The sequence below is a fragment of the Salvelinus namaycush genome, chromosome 11 (genome assembly GCF_016432855.1).
Source record: "Salvelinus namaycush isolate Seneca chromosome 11, SaNama_1.0, whole genome shotgun sequence".
NCBI classification, from domain to species: Eukaryota; Metazoa; Chordata; class Actinopteri; order Salmoniformes; family Salmonidae; genus Salvelinus; species Salvelinus namaycush.
The window spans coordinates 13,099,514-13,115,515 of NC_052317.1; the positions used below are offsets into that span (position 1 = coordinate 13,099,514).

At 41.6% G+C, this 16,002-nt stretch overlaps 1 long non-coding RNA gene and 5 other non-coding genes across 6 annotated transcripts; all 6 read right to left on the reverse strand.

Annotated features, from left to right (window-relative positions):
• Window positions 1-3,903: 3,903 nt before the first annotated feature.
• LOC120055520 lies at window positions 3,904-7,097 on the reverse strand. Its single transcript, XR_005477694.1, has 8 exons — window positions 7,036-7,097; window positions 6,170-6,235; window positions 5,800-5,849; window positions 5,560-5,616; window positions 5,313-5,358; window positions 4,515-4,577; window positions 4,270-4,337; window positions 3,904-4,037 (listed from the first exon to the last, which is right to left on the reverse strand). It is a non-coding gene; the product is annotated as an uncharacterized LOC120055520 (long non-coding RNA).
• Window positions 4,406-4,478, reverse strand: LOC120056326. The gene has a single exon (XR_005477775.1). It is a non-coding gene; the product is annotated as a small nucleolar RNA SNORD47 (small nucleolar RNA).
• LOC120056329 lies at window positions 5,190-5,273 on the reverse strand. Its single transcript, XR_005477777.1, has one exon. It is a non-coding gene; the product is annotated as a small nucleolar RNA snR60/Z15/Z230/Z193/J17 (small nucleolar RNA).
• LOC120056322 lies at window positions 5,431-5,507 on the reverse strand. The gene has a single exon (XR_005477772.1). It is a non-coding gene; the product is annotated as a small nucleolar RNA SNORD79 (small nucleolar RNA).
• LOC120056334 lies at window positions 5,686-5,755 on the reverse strand. The gene has a single exon (XR_005477782.1). It is a non-coding gene; the product is annotated as a small nucleolar RNA SNORD75 (small nucleolar RNA).
• On the reverse strand, window positions 5,920-5,999 carry LOC120056327. The gene has a single exon (XR_005477776.1). It is a non-coding gene; the product is annotated as a small nucleolar RNA SNORD74 (small nucleolar RNA).
• Window positions 7,098-16,002: the final 8,905 nt, after the last annotated feature.

Below are 16,002 nucleotides of genomic sequence, written 5' to 3' on the forward strand. Positions count from 1 at the left end.
TTCCTGACTAGACTGCTGTAACACTCTACATCACCAGATGCCCACCAATCTCATCAATAGATTCCAGCTGGTTCTGACCTCTGCTGCCAGAATCCACACTAGCACCAGATCAATTGAACACATCAAACCAATACTGGCTCCCTGTGCAATCTTGTATTAACTTTAAAATACTCCTCCTCACCTACAAAGTCCTCCACAACCTGGCACCCACCTACCTCTCTGATCTTCTCCCAGTGTATGCCCTCTCCTGCTCCTCCTCTGCTGGTCTCGTCTCGCCCCCATTCCACCTTTGCACCACGGGTGCCCAGGCCTTTAGCTACTATTCCCAACCCTACCCCTAAACCAACCCTACCCCCTTAAACCAAACCCTTACCCTAAACCAACCCTACCCCCTTAAACCAAACCCACACCCTAAACCGGGTTTGTATCCTCTTCCCAACCCCTCCCTCCTCTTTTTATCTGTCCTATTTTGTCTGGTCCTTTGATTTTATATTGCTTAGATTTTATATTGCTGTTGATTGATGCACTTGATATTATGACTTTATGTATTGCACTTCATTTTATGTAGGCCTACATTTAATGTCACATGTCCTTGAGTGTCCTGAAAGCGTCCACCAAATTAAAATGAATTATTATTATTATTATTATTAGTAGTAGTAGTAGTATTAGTAGTGAATCGGGGGAAAAACACCCCCCAAAAATATGGAATTGGCCAGTTAATATCATTATTTAAATAATAATCTCACTTTAAAACCCGCTTTAAAAATAATCCAACAGGATCAGTCATTTGAATTGAGAAATTTCTCGTATTTTTCTGACTTAAAAAGGATTCCTGTGGAAAGACGCATCATTGAATGGAGAGGTGAAAGTGATTCTCAACATTTGACATCAGAATGCAGGACTATATTTTTATGTTGGAATAAACATTCATCTGAGAATACATACCTTTCCCCTTCACCACCTCTGAACAAAACAAGTTATAGGCAGACACACTGCTCTTATAAGCAGCAGCTTTGTGGCACCGGGTCTTGCAGGAGGTATTAAGTGAACGCCCATAGTTACCAATCCGGTTCTGTCATTTGAAAGGAAAGCATTGTCGTTAAATGTAACTCAACTAAAAACATTCAGCAATAACACTGTATAACTTCTGTGTTGATAAAATGTTGTTTACAGTACCATAATTAAACATGATTTTACACTGTTGCCTGATCCTGCCTAATCCGCAGTGTTTTAGTGGTGGGTTGTTTATTCTTTAATTCACAATATTCTAATAATACAGGGGGTTAGGGAAAGAAACCACTTGGCCTGGGGTCGTTCAGTGGTCTTGTGCTGTCGTGGAATGTCTCCCCATTATGCTTGCACCAATCCAATGCTTTTAAATGCATGAGGTGAAATGAAAGTGTGAACACTTCTGGATGCTGGGTATCAGAACACAGCCTATTTCTTTCCCCGAAATCAATTTGCCCCCCCAATCCCTCTTTCCACTAACCCCTCAAAATACACCAACCCTGTAGTCACAGGTCCCTAATTCCACCTCCCTCCCACCCCTTCCCTCAATTTCATACCTTAACTACAGACACAGGTAGTCCTGTAGCTGCAGCAGCCTCCGTGGCCCTCCTTTCATACCCTGTTCATGATAAGACACAAGGGTGCCCCTGTTAGCCGTTATGTTTCTTCCTACAAAAACAATATATGGAATTTTAAATTGTAACATGGGTGTATGTAAGTGTTTCCTTGTCTATGAACAAGAGACTTCAGGCCTTTTGTTCAAACTGAAAGGTAATTAGCCGTTGCCAGCAAGACCAAAAGCCCTTGGTCATTATTGTAGTAGGAGCCAGTCTTTTCATTATACCGCACTGACATAGACTACTGCAGGTTACAATATGAAGCAAATGAAAAGCACTTAAAGCAGCAATCAGCAGTAGAAACAATAAAGCATCTTCCATCTTCTTGGGACTGGGCTGGAGAAATGTTACCACTCAAATTCATAGCCAGAGCTATAGATGCAAGGCCCGACCTTCCTTGATATAGCTTGAGGCTACAGTGGTTACATTTACTTTGTTAAAAAACATTGGAGTTAAACTAGCTTTTATTTGGGGTTCTGGTGGGGTATGACAAACTAAGCTCATAAGGCATTTATAAGTTATATCTTCAAGAATCAATGGGTACATATTCATTTTTAAATCCAAAGATGTATAAACTGCTGATTTCCCCTTTAAAAGCCTAAAGACAAGTAGCTAACTAATCTAATTAGTTAGCTAGAGACAAACATTGAAGGGAATTGTTGAACATACCTTTTTATTTTTACCTTTAACTAGGCAAGTCAGTTAAGAACAAATTCTTATTTACAATGAAGGCCTAGGAACAGTGGGTTAACTGCCTTGTCCAGGCCATGGAACCTTGGTTGATGGGAGACGCCATCACTGAGTGGGAACAAAGAAATTACAGGTAGCTACGTGATGAGGATAGCTAGCTAACATTCTTTTGGTGGTACTAGCCATCTCGAAGACTGTAACTATGAAAATCAGGGTCTAAACAGCTCAGTGTTATAAAGCATGCTTTTATAACTATACTTGCCAATACCGTAATGAAGTTGTAGAATAACTTTCCTTTACACGGTACACTCCCGATCAAAAACAAGGACAATTACCCGCGAAACCCAGGACTGACACTAGAAATCTCCTGGGAAAGATTTTGGGGGTTGAGTATCACAGTACAATGTGGTTCTGTATCACTATTCAAAAGGTAACGCACCACACGTGGAATACCACATTCACCATATAGTGTGATTAGTGGCTAATTGTGAGAATGTGTTTTATGCACTATAGCCCACCACCACATTTGTGATTGAATAATGTATGCTGTATCTGCTTTGAGCATGTGTGCTTGTGTGTGTGCTGGAAGTAACATTTTGCCCCAGATAGTGTGCTGAGAAGCTGTGGTTAACCTTGAGCGAGAACAGTATGCTTTCTATGCAGGTGCAAATAGCTCAGTGTTACAGAACTGTCTGACCAGTCTCTAGGGTGTGGGAGCGTAATCTACACAGCAACAGCGCTGGACATCTGGAGCGCTGTGAGGCTGGGACCAGCCTGGGCGCCAACACCAATGATAGGCCAGTAAGTCTAAACCACACTGAGTCTCTACTCTGACAGGCTGGCTCAGAAGCAGGAACTACTTCTGTCAGGAGTATTAAAAGATACCGTTAGGGTGTTGGCCAGTTCTGCTTTACCCTGCGTGGTGATACAGTGAACCCGTATATACGAAAATTGCATTTACCATTTATCACGTTTAATAAAAATACTTAAAGTATATTCGGTGACTCTGAATCACATTTTATCCTGATCAGTATTGAAATAAATTAGGCCATAATCTACAGATTTCACTTTACTGGGAATATGCATCGGCTGGTCAGCCCCCAACAGGCAGGGACGTGGATCAGAAAAACCAAGTCAGTACCTGGTGTGACCACCCTTTGGCACGACAGGGTCTTCAGTCGGTCAGGCTGATTGTGGAACGTTGTCCCACATCAATGCGAAGTTAGTGGAGCTTGGTGGGAACATGCCGATCCGGATCATCCCAAACAGTCACCGTGTGACATGTCCGGCGAGAATGCAGGCCATGGAACTCCAGCTTCTGGGAATTGAGTAGATCCTTGCGACCGCACATTATGTTGAAACGAGGTTATGGCTGCAGATGAGTGCCAAGACAATTGCCTGCCCATACAGTCAACCACCACGTGACACTGCTCAAAATTTACACCAGCAAATCCATGCCAGCTGTACACTGCCATATTCTTTAATGTTGGTGGCTTATGGTAGAGAAATTAACTTCATATGCATATACACAGCACAATTTGATCATGTACACCATTATTGTTATGGACAATGGCAAGTGAAACACCAATGCTTGGAGTATTTTTATTGACAAAGCTATAGCTCACACTACATGTACAGTTTTAAGTATATTTTGACAGCACAATCAAATAGTGAAGAACATTGCAGGCCCGTGGTAATTTCTTGCACCTTCATGACCAAACCCTGTGGGAAGGGAAAGACAAGTTAGCCAAATGAAGTTACAGTCAACCACTAGGACATCAATGGGGCAAGATCAGTATTCTTATAGTCATCAAAATCTCAGGGAGAGAGTTCAAGAATTGAATCATCATTTGCTCACCCCCACATAAAAACATGGACCTGGTATAGTCACTGAAACAATGGCAGTGACAGACTTAATTAAACAAGCCACTTCCTCTATACACATGAAACATACCTGCTCAGTTGATATTGAGGCGTCAAGGACATTTATTGCAAACACAACTGGCCTGAGCCTCTAGGAACCTAAAGTGGAATGGAAAAAGTTTAGTGCAGCACATAGCGAGAACATATGCTAAAATGGAGCTCATTGAAGCCTCAGAAATAAATGGAACGGTAGGAGTATAATCAGTGTACTCATATGGCAGAATATTTTCATCACAGGCTGCTGAAATGTAAAGTCAGTGTAGCTCAAGCTCTTACCTTGGCTTGCTGTTCATTTTGCGATGTAACCCTAAAACGGCAGCATCAGCCAACTATCCATGCCTGAAAAATAAAAATGGTGTCAAGAAGAGCAGAGGGAAGCCATCTTCATAATCTCATATATACACACTGAACAAAAATATAAATGCAACATGTAAACGGTTGGTCCCATGAGCTGAAATTTCCCATGCACACAAAATGCTACTGAAAATGTGTAATGCATTTCCATCCCTGTTAATGAGCATTTTCTTTGCCAAGATACTCCATCCACTCTACAGGTGTGGCATATCAATAAACAGCATGACCATTATACAGGTACACATTGTGCGGGGGACAATAACAGGCAACTAAACTGTGCTGTTTTCACAAAGCCAGACATTGAATGATAGTACAATTGGCATGCTGACTACAAGAACTTCCACAAGATCTGTTGCCAGAAATTGCAAAATTTCTGAGACACTCCACCCAGACAGCTGATTAAACTGGGGGATTTCTATCAATTAAAGCCTTTGTGGGGGAACTTGCCTACCTGGCTAAATAAAGGTGAAATTAAACTCATTCTGGTTGGCTGGGCCTTGCACCGCTGCCCAGTCATCTATCTCAATTGACTTGATTTATGAACTCAGTAAAACCATTGAAGTTGTTACATGTTGAATTTATATTTCAGTATAATAGCTGATACATCAGATAGGAGCGAAAGACAATGCTGAGTGTTCTTCATGGTTAATCTGCTGAACTATGCTGTCATCATTGTATCGGCAATGGTTAAAAGTGTTCCAGCTGCAGTAGACAACTTACAGGCAACTGTAGTGATGAGTCCGACGAGGTTCCAACCATCCGACAACTGAGGAACAAATAAAGCTAGTTAATTTTAGCTGCACGTAGAGGGGCAGGGTCCTTTTAAAATTATACTGCAGACCGTTTCAGTGATCTAAATTCTTTCACATAGTCTCAGAGAGATTCCCAATGATACTTTAAACATCATCAACGGCATAGTCAACAAAGCACATGGTTCAAAACTAAGGATTCCATGCAAAGCACTTACCAGGAGTGGGGGATGTCCTGGTTCCTTTAACAAGGTCAGCTTAAAGGTGTTTTTAACCTAAAAGGAAAACAGTCGCTTTATCTATTTGTCCAGTCAAAACAATTAAATAATGCTGCCAAATGGAAATCCATCAGTTTGAAAATGTGTCAGAAATCACTTCTGTCCACTACTCTTATTCAAATATTCATCACATAGGTTTGATATTAAGTACAATGAGTTGGATGTGAATCCATGCCATACCTGATCATACACCATTGTCACCCAGGATTGAGCAGATTGATCTTCATAATCTAAAAGGTTAGAAAAGCATGATAAAATAACAGGTAGCGGTTTAAGTGGAACAAACAGTTAACGCATATCCATGTCTGGTCAGTAAAGTTGGCGTTTCCTCATTTATTTCAGATGTCCCTACCAACATGTTTCTCATCATATCAGACATGGGGTTAAATTCTACCAGAAAACTACGGTACTACCCGACATACCTAGGAAGCTAAACATGAGGCAAATTCTCTTAGCCAACTTGACAGAATCACTTGTCCACCAGCTACTCTTAAACTAATGTATGCTTGATATAAAAATACAATGAGTTTGATGGGAATGCGCGCCATACCTGATCGTAAACCATTTTCGCTGAGTCATCATCAGGATCAAGTAACGTTAGGTTGTACACCATAATCTGAAAGGTTAGAAGAGTATAAGATACCAGGTAACAATTCAAGTGGAATGATCAGTTAAAAGCGCAAATCCATGTCTGGTCAGTAAAGTCGGCGTTTCATCAAAAGTCCCTAACAAATTTAATCATAAACGAGAAGACAGACATTTTCAAATTAATAAAACAATGTCTAGTGAATCCAAAAAGATGTAACGTTAGCCTCGTTAGGTAGTATACTTGAGCTGGTGTTAAAAATGTGCACGTGGCGGCTCAGGCCAAGACCGCCAATGCCCAGGAAATTCCGATTAAACAGTTCTTTAAGCGCTATGTGTTCCTGTATTGTTGTAGTATTATATTGTTGAAATAAAATAGTCAAATTACGTCCGTAGATTAAATATGCAGTTGCAATGAGCAACTATCTTCATTTACTCCAGTTACGGCCGGTATGCACTTCCCCCCCAAAAAATATTCTAAATTAATCTACAAGCGACCGAAAACATCCATTCGGCAATGAACAGCTCAATACATTCGCGGTGAGATGTACATACCGGCTGTAAATGAAAATAATTACTCAGCGGAACTGTGTTCAACGAACGTATTTTTACATTAATGTTAGCAGAGCTGGTGGTGAATGGAAGTTTGAATCGGCAACGCACTGATAACGTTACTAGTTCTAGGCCAGGCATGAAAATACACCATGCAATACAAAAAGCCAAAGAGGTACGTAGGTCACACAAAATACACATTTTGAGTAGTAGGCATAAATAGTCCAGTTCTTTTAACGTTACACTATCTTCCAAAGCAAATAAAAAATGAATAGTTACCATTTTGTGGCCCACACAATATGACCTGTACATCATACACTGTTGAGTTAAGCGCGGAAGAGGATTTTATGAAGGGGTGACGTTGGTATTTATACTCTCACCCTGCTGCCTTGTGGGAAAAATCGGTTTCACATTACATGATGTCATACATAGCCATACTGTCGAAGACAGTACATTGCGTGATAACACGTTTTCCCGAAGCCGCACGCTCACTTGTGCGCGAGTTTCATTCAACATTGATTTTGTTCTACCAGAAAACATTATGGTTTTACTTTTAATAGTTCTACCTTGTACACGTACGATAAGAAAGCAGTGAATGTGTTTAGCTAGCTAGTCAACTATAGCAGCTAACCAACTAGAAAACTGGATTATTGAATTGCTCCCACTGACTGAGACATGGAGGGCATAGTTTAGCCTTTTCTTTTCATACTGGTAAATTAGCTAGCCTGATTAAGCAAGATAGCCATAGTCTGACTAAGCAAGACAGTAGACACTATACTAACGTTTACCAGGCCAGCTCTGATAAACAACATGGGCTTGCATTTCTGGTTCCTAAACCCCAATCTAATGAGTGTGTAGTCTATTTTAATTTCCATTTCAAGTCTATCTGACCTAAAACAGGGACTTTTTACTAGGATTAAATGTCAGGAATTGTGAAAAACTGAGTTTAAATGTATTTGGCTAAAGTGTATGTAAACTTCCGACTTCAACTGTATTTGCATACACTAGAGATGTCACAATGAACTGATATTGCTCACCTTAACCCAATTTCGTTTTTTTATACATTTTAGAGAGGAAGATGAAGACAGAACCTTCAGAGACTGAAGACGGGAATGACTCCACGTTCAATGGAACATATGCATCACAGCTCAGCGTAAGAGGTGCCTCCCCTCCCTCCACTGATGTTTTAAAGTCGAGTGAGGAGGATGAAGATGCACTTTCCTCTGCGACAAAAGCCATAGAGACCAGAGCTTCAAAAAAGAGAAACAAAAAACATCTCCGGCCCTAAAGATAGCACAGAAACGTGGCAAAATAAGGCCATGCCTCTCTCCATCCTCTCCCCCCTGGACACCCAGCCCTGCCAAATCCAGAAAAAAAACGCTAATCTAGCCACATCTCTTAACAGTGGGTCAGCGAGTAGGTGGAGGACTGAGGATGAACCAGACCAAGAGCCTAAACTGTTCCCCCTCAAACCAACCAGGACTCCGGGACACCAGCTAAACACTTCAAAGTACTACACCCCACTTGAGCTCTTCCAGCTGTTCTTCAGTAATGACGTTGTTGATACTCTCTGCTCAAATACAAACAAGAATGTCAAGAGAAAACAGGAACAGGGATTTAAAGAACCATGGAGATCTGTATCCATGGAGGAAATGTACAAATACCTCAGCATTGTAATCTATATGGGTCTGCTGAATGTGCACACTGTATCAGACTACTGGGTCCCGAACAGGTTTTATGGTATTCCTTTTTGCCGTACAGTCATGACCATAACAAGATTTCGGGCCAATCACCTATTCACTGCACTTGAGTGACCCAGCAGAGGGTGAGGAAAACGACAAGACGAAGGGTACTGCGGGGTACAATCGGCTCATGAGAATCAAACCTCTCAAAGACCAGATATTAGAGGCATGCAGGGACTTCTCCCATTCCAGAACCTTTCCATTGACGAGCTCATGGTGCGCTCCAAGGCCCACCAATGCCTCAAACAATACATGAAATCCAAGCCCTACAGGCATGGATTCAAGGTCTAGTGTTTTAGCCGATTCACGAAATGGTTACACCTGCGACTTCAATGTATTTGTGGGCAAGAACCCATCTGCTTCAGGAAAAAGGGAGTTCTATGACGCTTTCATGATCTTGTTGAATGTCCCTTACTTGGGCACAGGGTACCACATTTACCTTTGATAACTATTTCACCGGCGCAACTCTCTTCAGTGACCTGTACAAGAAGAAACTGGGAGCATGTGAAAACCGTGTGGGCCTCTCTGGCATCCAACAGAACAGCATGCCTCCCAGAGCAAAGAGAGGAACCATCCGCTGGCTTTGTGAGAGGGAGCTGTTCTCCAAGTGGATGGACGCATGACCAGTCACCATGTTCTGACATTGCACTGAAAGGGGATGTTCAGGAGGAGAGGGGGGAGGAGCAGAGTAAACAGTGAGTGGGAAAGCAGAGTGAAGAAGAGGAGGTGGAAAAGAGTTCATTGTGCTGTCCTGTGCTCACTAATGATCCCATCACTGTTGAGACAAGGGATAATGCTAGTGAGGGCAGGAGGGTCTGTCTTTTGTTCATGAAAAATATGATTTGGCAGTGCGAGTCCTGCAAGGTGGCACTCTGCATTATACCAGTGGTGGAAAAAGTACTAAATTGTCATACTTGAGTAAAAGTAAAGATACCTTATTAGAAAATGACTCAAGTAAAAGTGAAAGTCACCCAGTAAAATATTACTTGAGTAAAAGTCTAAAAGTATTTGGGTTTTAAATATACTTAAGTATCAAAAGTAAATGGAATTGCTAAATTGTATTTAAGTATCAAAAGTAAAAGTATAAATCATTTCAACTTCCTTATATGCAGCAAACCAGACGGCACAATTTTCTTGTTATGTTTATTTATTTACGGATAGCCAGGGGCGCACTCCAACTCTCAGACATCATTTACAAACAAAGCATTTGTGTTTAGTGAGTCCGCCAGATCAGAGGCAGTAGGGATGACCAGTTGAGCAAATGTAAGTGTTTTCTTCCCAGGCGTAGTAATGCAAGGCATTATCGCTGGGATATGAGGTAACAACAGGACCTGGCCTATGTTAAAAGTATTTTTTTTTTTAAGTACTAAGTGTTTGTTAGGTGTTAAGCCTGTGTTAAAAATATGCCTAAAATAATTAAAATACAAAGTGATTGTTGAATTGTGTTTGGGAAATAAAGATAGACATGGTTTTAAAAAGGTAGTGGTAATATTTCATCCAATACAGAAATACCCATGGTAAGTGGTGCCAAGATACTACTTTTTTGGGAGAAAGAAGCTATGTTTTCAAAACTAATGTTTACATGAAGAACATTTCCAGGGATACTCTATTGCCCTTGACGGAATCATTTTGCTATTCTTTTAAAATTAGCTATTTTGTATTTAGCATTTTGGAACTTTTTTCTCATAATTCTGAAAATATTGTTCACCGCTATGCCTTGGGATGGCCATCTTGGACACATCTCAGCTTGCCTGCTTTGGTTACCAGTGTTAATTCACAAAAAATCTAGAACATTATTTTCATTTTGTTTCATTAAATTACATTTTGAAATATATGCAACAAAATTAACTATGTCTTTGTTTTTAAGTGTCTGGTTTTGAAATAACAATGTACCATATTATGAGGGAATAGTATATGATAGCATCAGTATATAATTGATTCCGTTTGGATTTTCATTTTACTTCCAAAATATTTATTAGGATATAACTTTCATATGATCATTCTGGGGCTGGACTTTTCACCGTTGGATCATGTAAAACCTGCAAAAATGATGAGATAAATTAGCATCTTGGTAATGTGAACATTATTCCACCATTACATTTTTGCTATTGGGAAATTCACATAAATTACTGTTGTCACCAGTAGTTCAGCTCATATTCAGCTCCCCTCTAGCTCTATTCTTTACCATTTTTGCAACTTCTGCCATTTGGTTATTTTCTTGGTCCGCAGAGGTGCAGTGGACTTCTGTACAGTAGCAGGCCCTACTCTGCCCTCCTGGCCCTGAGTCTCCTCCCTCTGGTAGCCCATATCCCAACGTCCCATCATCTCCACCCTGGTATGACCTCCAGGGTACTGGGACTGGATTCCTGGATTGGCAGAAATGAACTCCTTGATCTTCTGGTCTGCCTCTAGATTCAGGTCTATCAGCCTATTGAGCCTGGCCTGTTCCTTTGCCTTCTTCTCCTGAAGAATAGTTTTTATCTTCTGAGCCCTCGCTTTCTCCCACTCCTTCCAGCGCTTCTCCAGCCTTTGTCTTCGCTCCTCCTTTTTTACGAGTTCCCGCCTTATGATCTTCTGTAGGTCCCATTGGCGAAGTATGGCGTTTCCGTAAATGGCATAATCATTGCATACTAAACTCTGGATGTTAAAGGTTGTGTTGATTCTCTTGCGATAATCTTCTTTGACTCTTGTATTGATCCAATTGACTATCCTCCTCCTCTTGCTCCTAGCCTCCTTGGGGTCTGTCTCCTCCTTGTCATAACTGTACCAGAGACATTTGTATCCGTCCCTGCAGAGTTCGCAGTCGCAGGGCCCATACATTAAAAGGTATTCCACCTCTTCATCACCGTCAGCCTCATCTGCTTCATCAGGCAGTGAATTGTCCTCATGACTACCCTGGCTGCTGTTCTTGTCCTCCAACTCCCTGTACCAGAGCCCATTTCTCTGTACCCTCTTCAGCGTGTTCTTTCTTCTGTCTCTCTTCTCCCACTCTTGCCAGCGTCTTTCCAGCCTCCGTCTGGTTTGCTCACCTTTGAGGAGTTTTGCCCTCTTTTCTCTCTCTCGCTGGGCACGGCTGCAAATCACTGCACCGTTTATGTGCAACTGATCACTTTGAGTCTCCTCCCTCCAGTATGTTCTTGCAATCTTTCTCTCATTTCTCTCTTTGACTTTTTTGTTCACCCAGCCAATCACTTTCCCAGTCACGCTGTCCACTTTGGTAGTTCTCTCGTCTGCCTCATTACTGTTTGAGGAACAGGTTCCTCCCTCCATATCTCCATTAGTCATACTATTGGCAACATTCATAGGTGGTGCGCTGTCTTCTTTACTAATATTACTAGAGCCTGATAATATTTCCTCATCATTGTGTCTGTAACATTTCTCGATGGCTTCGGCCTGTCCTCTATGCCTGGCCTCCTTAGCCTCCTTTTGAAGCTCATGCTGGGCTTCTTCCAGATCTGAGGAACACATAATCTTATTGTTGCCCATGAGAGCCAACTCTTCATCCTCACACTCCTCATCCTCAATGTCCTGCAGCTCCATGTCTGCCTTAGCCCTGGGCCTGGGTGCTGGGTTAGCCTTGGGCTCGAGTCCATTCTCAGGTGTCAGGTCTGGTTTCAGCCTGGGCTTGCACTCAATGACCCTGACTTTTAGCACAGGGACAGCAGGCTCCAACTTTCTCTGGACCCTCTCTTTGTCCTGTTGCACACTCTCCATATCTGTGTTCCCCCATGTCTTCTGTCCTGTTTTTCTTTCATATTTTTCTGCCTTTGTCTTATCCTCTTGTACCCTGAAATTCTCTATCTCTTTCAGTCTCTCCTTTGTTTCCTTCTCCTGTTGCCTCCTTGCCATCTCAGCCTCCTGCATGTCTTGTTGGCACAAAACAGGGATATATGGAGGTGATCTGAAGAAGAAAACACAACTGTGTCTCTTCTTGGGTACTCCTTACTTATGATGTCATTCCATTCTATCATTCATACCATTGTCATAATCCAAACCCTTTTTGTGATGACAGTGTTAAATCGTTTGTCTTGAAAAGATGATTCTGAAGCAGCAATTCTTTCCCTGATTAACTGATAGTGTATCTCTGTAAGGGTATAAAACTAGGCTCATCAATATGAAATAGCGTACTACTTATCTTGTTTAACCAAAAGTAAAATACTCATGAAGTTGTCACTTCCTATTTCACTTCAAAATGTGTTGTGAAATTGTGATTTCCATTGTGTTAAGGAAATGAGAATTTCCTCACGTGAAGCCCATTGATTTCCAGAACTGGCCTCTTTAGATTACTAGCAGATATGTTTTTTAAATAGTATTATTATTAGTGGTTTACTGATGCCTGCTGCTGCGAAACAAATGATTTAATTTAGATCCATTCATTGTGCAGAGGGACGCGCTGTTGTGTCTGGACTGGACGCGCTGGAGATAAGGAAAATGGCATCCCTTGAGAGGGCAAGAATAAGATGTATGTCAGGAGAAGTGCAGTATTATCATAAGGAGACATACTTGGAATACGGAGGAGGAATGAGGGAAAAAGAAAGGCAGAGGAGGTTGAAGAGAGAGAGGGGTAGGAAGAGGGTGAGCTTGAATCATTTAAAAATGACAGGAAAAAAGGGAGATGGTTTGTTAAAGAAGATTGGTAGAAAGTGTAAGCAGAGTGAGCTGTACGTCGGATCGAAGACAAGCGAAATATCGGAGGGGGTAGGTGTGGTGAAGTTCTCGGAGCCTGAAGCTTGCACCGAGGGTCAGGATAAAGATGAGTCTATGACGTAATGAGTGCATTTTTTTTATTTTAAGTGGACCGTTGCGTTTTGGATGATCCATTTGTGGTTTCCAGAGTTGGGTGCTGTGGAATCGGTGAAGGTAACCAGAAGTGGGCTGGTGATAATTTTTTGAGTTTCTGCTGGTCAGAGGGAGCTGGCGCTCCTCATTAAACAAATGGGGACAGGAGATGTGAATTGTTTTGCTCTCAAGAAAAGGGTGCCATTGAAAGGAGTGATTTCTGAGGTAGCTGTAAATGTGAAAGTTGACTAACTGAAGTTGAAGATTCCTGGTGTTTGTGATGCTCGTCATTTGGTGCGATGCAGACAGGGTGGCATGAGTGGTGAAACAGGAGAGTCGTTGTCTGTTCTTTTGAGTTTTGATGTTGAATCTCTGCCCGACAAAGTGATGTTAGGATATAAGTTATCCTAATACATTACGTTGTTACAGGTGTCAAGCTTATGGGCATGTGGGAGCAGTGTGTACGAAAGGAGGTTCTTAGGTGTGAGAAGTGTGCAGAAGGGCATGAGACAAAGGAATGAGTAGCATTGGGGAAAGTAGTGGTATGTGTTAATTGTAAGGGTGCCCATGGGGCTCAGAAATGTCCGTTATGAGAGAGGCAGGTTGAGGTTTCCAGGGTTAGAGTAGTGCAGAAGTTGTCATATGCTGAGGCAGTGAAGAAAGTAGAGGAAGATGGGTCAAGGGGGAAGGATCCTGATTGGAGTGGTGTGAGTAGTATGTCTACTAGTACAGAGAGATAGGTCAACAAGTGATATATGCTTGATTAAGATTCGATTTTTAGTGTTTATAGAAATGGTTATCAACTGTACTGGAGGGATGGAACATAAGTTGCTGAAAAATGAGGTTGTGGTGGCAGCTGCAGAGAGGTATTTGGGTGTACAAGAATTGTCAGAAGAGTTACAGGGTGTGTTGAGTGGTGGTGTCCTGTCCTTTCAAGCTGTTGGCCTGAGGTAGGACTAGATCGATTTAAATAGTGGAGTAGGGTGGTGCGTTTGAGTGTAAGATATTTTTGTTGATTCACTTTTAAGCAAAGTATAAGGGAGTTATACTCCAGTCTAGTAGGTGGCGGTAATGCAAAAGTGTTTGGATGCCAACCGCCGTTAAACCTCATCGAAGAAGAAGCAAAGGAAGCGAAGTCGCTCTCGGCCAAACCCCTTCCTTTCGCTAATTTCACTGTGTGTGTGATCCGGGTGGGCCAAGCCCCTCCCTTTCGCAAATTTCACGGTGTTTATGATCCGGATGGAGACCCCGCGAGCAGTAAACGTGGTAGATGTTTTCAACACCGCTATTACGAATCTAAGCAGTGTCCATTCCATCCCGTCGTTGAAACCACTGCAACAGTTGTGCTTAAAATGTTTGACTTGCAAAGGGGATGTTTTCGTATGCTTAAAAACATACACCAAGCGATCTACTTTATGGAATGTATTCAAACAACCGTGTTCAGCAAGCTGTTGATAGGACTGGCAATTCCTCCTACTCATGCCTTAAGCCAATCGAAAAAATAGCCATGTGTCTCACACAAAGTTCCCTCCAATTTTTTTAGGTGCAAATTTCAGGTTTGCTTAGCAAACTTTAACGTTATGTGCAACTTCAAGCGCGCGTTTATTGTGAACACTGATCAGACCGCACACATGTTGATTTTGTCCATCCACACCAGACGCGATCAGGACACGCTGGTTGAAATATCAAAACAAACTATATTAATTTGGGAACAGGTCGAAAATCATTAAACATTTATGGCAATTTAGCTAGCTTGCTGTTGCTAACTAATTTGTCCTGGGATATAAACATTGGGTTGTTATTTTCCTTTAAATGTACAAGGTCCTCTACTCCGACAATTATTCCACAGATAAAATAGTAAACGTTTGTCCATTAACAAAATGTGCACACGTGGCTACATGCAGCTCTCGCTCTGATCTCAAAACAAGCGCATCAAATCAGTTTATTTGTCACGTTCGCCAAATACAACAGGTGTAGACTTACAGTGAAATGCTTACTTATAGGCCCTAACCAACAGTGCAATATTTAAGTAAAAAATAGGTATTAGGTGAACAATATCAACAGTTTTTATTTAACTATGCAAGTCAGTTAAGAACATTCTTATTTACAATGATGGCATAGGAACAGTTGGTTAACTGCCTTGTTCAGGGGCAGAACAACAGATTTTTACCCTTTTCAGCTCAGGGATTCAATCTAGCAACCTTTCTGTTACTGAACCAACGCTCTAACCACTAGGCTACCTGCCGCCCCAAATAAGATAAGTAAAGAAATAAAAACAACAGTAAAAAAACAGTGAAAATAACAGTTGCAAGGCTATATACTGGCATTGGTTAGTTGGGCTAATTGAGGCAATATGTACATGTAGGTATAGTTGACGTGACTATGCATAGATGATAAACAGAGTGTTGCAGCAGCGTAAAAGAGGGGGTGGGGGGTGGCGGGACACTGCAGAAAGTCGGGGTAGCCAATGTTCAGGGGGCTAATTGAGGTAATATGTACATGAGTGTATAGTTAAAGTGGCATCTACTCACCACTGCTCATGCTGTTAACACAGTCCAGTTCAAAGTAAATAGCACAGATCCATATATGGAAATGGTCTATTTGCATATAAGCCTATTGCAGCTCTGATTTGTTTATGCCACACCAGTCTATGTAAAGTATGGGCTGAGTAGTGTGTCAATGAAATAGAATTCTACTCAGATGCGTTCTGCCTAGAACAAAATCT